Genomic DNA, 4,556 nt, shown 5'->3' on the forward strand with positions numbered 1-4,556 from the left:
GTGTAGAGTCGGGCTCTGGAAGGGAACTATCACTAATTAGGTTTCAGAGTTCATAAGACTCGGTCTATTTCATCAGATTCCAGGCAGGTGTGAAAATCTATTCCATTTAACTGTTTTTGCTCAAATTGTTCCAACTTGTTTTCCCTTGTGTGTCTGTTGTCTCTTGGTTTTCTTGTTGTCATGTCTGGTAGACGCCTTATTTACCCTAGAGGCACATGCTAGACTCCTTAAACTATTTCAGAATTTATCATGTGAGAATGCACATTTACTCTAATAGCTGGGAAACTAAAACTTGAAATTATCCCAGGAAATGTACTCGACAGTGCCGTAACTACAAAAAATTTTGTGGGAATCACATAGAGTTCACTATTACAGAATGTGGCCCTCTCAGAAGCTTACCTATAAACACACACATGCATGTAAACTCTGCTTATCTGTCCTAACTTGAAGGATTGCACCCACAGAAACCCTTCTGTAGCTTTTTATTCTGACTCAGCCTTTTACAATGGAGAAAAAGCCAGAATTCCTACCCAGAAAAAAATAATCTAAAATTGCCAACTTCTGAAATTCCACCAGATTAAGAGTAACTCTCACTGAAACCTTTGCCTAAGAGGTACCATTATACATGTTGACCAAAGGAAGACACAATTTGCTCACTAAACTTTGTTTTAATGGGTCTCAGATCTTGACAGATTTTTGGTCAAGTTGTCACCATTAAAATGTATTGCTTTGGGGCCTCCTCGGTGGCGCAGCGAATTAACGCTGGGTTGCGAAGCTGCCTGCAGCCTCTGCAGCGCCGGTTCGATCCCCGGCTGCTCCCCGGCCACCGGAGGAGGGTCCCACATGGCGCGCAGACCTCTCCTGCCGCCCGCTGCTCCCCTCAGCAGTGTACTTCGGTCCTTCTGCCTGCTCTGCTCCCCGCTCTGGCTCTGGTGAATTCTCTCGCCCTCCCGCGCTTCTGACTGTATCCAGTGTTTGTATAAATAATAAATAAATAAATCTTAAAAATAAAATAAAATAAAATGGAGACCTTAGCACCTGTTTTAAAAAAAAATGTATTGCTTTTAAAAACTAGTCAATTAAAATTGCCACCCACAAAAAAGCAATCATCCACAAAACACTCTCCAATGCATTGTTATCATGAACCAGTCTTTGGCTGTCAAACTTAAAAGGCCAATTGAGACAAACAGTTCTGACACCATTCGTTCTTCCACCACTGATTAAGACCGGGTAGCAGGCACTGGGGATAATATTCATTTAGCCTTCTGAGCATTCTGGGAAGACTTGGTGACCTTGTTAATTCTAGTTACCTTCTCATCCACTGCTTTGATGACACTCAGAACAACTGCCTGTGTCATATCACGAACAGCAAGATGGTACTTGAGGAGATGGAGTCAGAGGTGCTCTCAACACACATGGGCTTGCCAAGTCCACACTGATGGCACTATCACCACATTTCAAGATTTGAGGGCCATCTTCCAGCTTTTTCCCAGAACGACAATCTCCCTCAGCTCAGCACACTTGCAAGCAATGTGAGGTACGTGACAACCCAGCATATCCGGATTGACCTGGATGGCTCAGAATAATCACCTAAGCTGTGAAGCCAGCTGTTTCCATTGGTGGGTTCTTTTTCTGTTACCAGCCACATTGCAGAGATGAACATCTTATGTTCTTGATTTTGATGCTCACTTGTCCCAGGAAGAGCTACAGGAAGCACTTCAACAGACTTGGCTTAACTTGTAACATTAACTGGAACAAAGATGGCCACCATGCCAGGTTTTAAAACACCAGTCTCCACCAGGCCCACAGGGATGGTCCCAATACCATCCCTTCTGTAGACATACTCAAGGGCTAGTGCAAGGGCTTACTAGTTATATGAGTTGGTGGTAGGATGTGACCCAGAGCTTCCAGAGCTTCCAGCAGTGTGATTCCATTGGCATGCCATCTGGGGTGAATTTCAACCCCTTGAACCAAGGCATATCAGCACTGGTCTCCAGCTTGTTGGCACCATTCCATCCAAAAATTGGCACAAATGCTAGTGTGCCAGGATTATAGCCAATTTTCTTAATATAGGTGTTCACTTCCTTAATGATTGCCTCATATTTCTTCTGGCCATAGGGTGGCTCAGTGGAATCCATTTGGTTAACACCAAGAATTAGTTGTTTCTCACCCAATGTGTAAGGCAGAAAGGGCATACTCATGTGTCAGCCAATTCTTGAGGATACCAACTTCAAATTCATCAAACCAGCTGCAATAATCAAGACAACATATCCCAACCTAACATGTGCCCATAATCATGTTCTTGATAAGGGTTCTGTGTCCTGGGGCATCAATGATGCCCATGTAATGCTTGCTGATATTGAATTTCCACAGGGAGATGAAAATGGTGACACCATATTCACGTTCAAATTTCAGCTTAGACAAGAAACACATTACTTGAAAGAGCCTTTTCCTAGAATCTCGGCAGCCTTTTTCTTGAATTCTTGATTGCTCATTTGTGGATCCTGCCACATTTATAAATCACTAGTGTTAGACTTGCCCAAATCTACATGTGCGATAATGATGATGTTAATGACTTTTATCCTTTGTCATTTTGGCTTAGCTTTGGCTATGACTTTCATAACATGTATGTTCTGGTGGCAAACTCTTAGGCTTAGGATTTCTAGGCATGTATGTATGTCTCTATCCACTAATATTTGGGGAAGGGTGGAATACCTTGTCACCTGGTTTTGTTTTAGATTCTGCCCATTTAGTTTTGCTGTCTAGTGACCTATTGCGTGAGAATAAAATAAAAGTGAGAATAAAAACTATGCTTCCAGTGCTACTGCCGCTTTATCAGAATCTTCTTAACATGGAATTTTTGATTCTTCTTCATCTCTAACCTATATTTACTAAATTTTCTCCATATCAGTAAGTGGCATCAATCAGCAGTCACTTATACAACCGAAATTGTAGTTATCATCAGTGATGGCTTTTCCTTCATCCTTCACTTCTTTTGCATTGACAAATCCTGTTTGTTATATCTCTAACATGCGTGTTAAGTGTATTAATTCCTCCTCATCTTCATTATCATTACTCAAGTCCAATACGTCATTTCATACCCAGATCTCTATGACAGCCTATCAGCCTCCTTGCTTATACTCTTCTCTTCTAAAAGATAAGTCAGAATGATTTTTCAAAATGATAAACCAGATCATCACATTTCTGTTGAAGAGGATTTGAATAAAGTTTAATACGTTTAAATTTTATGATGCTAGAATGAGATATTTCATTAGCATAACATCCCAACTCCTTTTCATGTCCAAAATGTCCCTAGATATTGTATGCCTGCCTGGGTTTCCAAATCTCATTCTTCCACTGCTTTCTTACTTTCTCACTTCTTTCTATCCACAGTGGTATCTTTTTTAGGTTAAAATAACTGGCTAATAGAATGAGAAAAAATAAAGACGTAAAAATCTGATGACCTCAGTGAGGTAGGGGAACAAGCACTGTGAGAGTACAGAATCAGAACAGGAAAACTGGGAGACTGTGGTCAGGAAGAGGGCTGCTTGCAATTAATATTTCGGTCATGGGTCAGTTGCAGAGGAAAATAATTTCAGGGTGTTACCTATATGTGGGTGTGAGGAATGCTCTTGGAAAGCAGTTAATGAAATCAGAGACTAGAGTGTGGGATGGGTTAAATTCAGGGAATGGCTTTTGCCAAGTGTGATGACAATTCTAATGGAGTAAAGAAGAAAACAATGATGAGTTTATGGTTGGCATCACCACGCCAAGTGTTCATCCTGTCTACAGAATTAAGAGAGGTCTTAAAAATAAGTGAGCACTGTATATACAGAACTGGAGAAATATTAAATTACCAACTTTTTTTTTTTTTAAGGAAAGATTTGATTTAGGATTACCCAGCTGTTAGCATCATGTTTAAATTGTCTTTTTATAAACATGTACTGATTGCCTCATGAGATCGGCACCCTGGGGGATAAGAAAATGATCCTTGATTCCAAGGACATTTAAAAATGAGATATAATTCATATACCATAAAATTCATCCTTTTGAGTGTACCATGCAGTGCTTTTTAGCATATTCACAAGGTTGTATAACCATCAGCACTAATTCCAGAACATTTAATCACCCCCAAGAGAAACCAGGAACCTATCAGCAGTTACTTTTCACTTGTCTTGGCTCTTCACGGCTGCTGTAATAACATACACGACTGGGTAAATATTTATTTATTTGTTTGTTTATTTATTTTAGATTTATTTATTTATTTATTTATACAAGCACTGGGTACAGTCAGAATCACGGGAGGGTGAGAGAATTCACCAGAGCCAGAGCGGGGAACAGAACAGGCAGACTGACGAATCACAGTGCTGAGGGGAGCAGTGGGCGTGGCAGGAGAAGTCTGTTGTGCCATGTGACACCCTTGCAGGTGGCCGGGGATCAAACCAATGCTGCAGAGGCTGCAGGCAGCTCTGCAGCCCAGCTCTCAACTGCTGCGCCACCAGGAGAGGCCCAACAACAAATATTTATTCCCTCACAGTTTTGGAAGCCATGTGGGC

At 41.2% G+C, this 4,556-nt stretch overlaps 1 pseudogene; it reads right to left on the minus strand.

The window, feature by feature from the left end:
* Positions 1-1,253: 1,253 nt before the first annotated feature.
* LOC119234764 (putative elongation factor 1-alpha-like 3) lies at positions 1,254-3,094 on the minus strand (annotated as a pseudogene).
* Between the last annotated feature and the right edge of the window lie 1,462 nt (positions 3,095-4,556).

This window comes from Talpa occidentalis, unplaced genomic scaffold (genome assembly GCF_014898055.3).
Source record: "Talpa occidentalis isolate TD23 unplaced genomic scaffold, MPIMG_talOcc4v2.1 talOcc4.8, whole genome shotgun sequence".
Classification (NCBI taxonomy): Eukaryota; Metazoa; Chordata; class Mammalia; order Eulipotyphla; family Talpidae; genus Talpa; species Talpa occidentalis.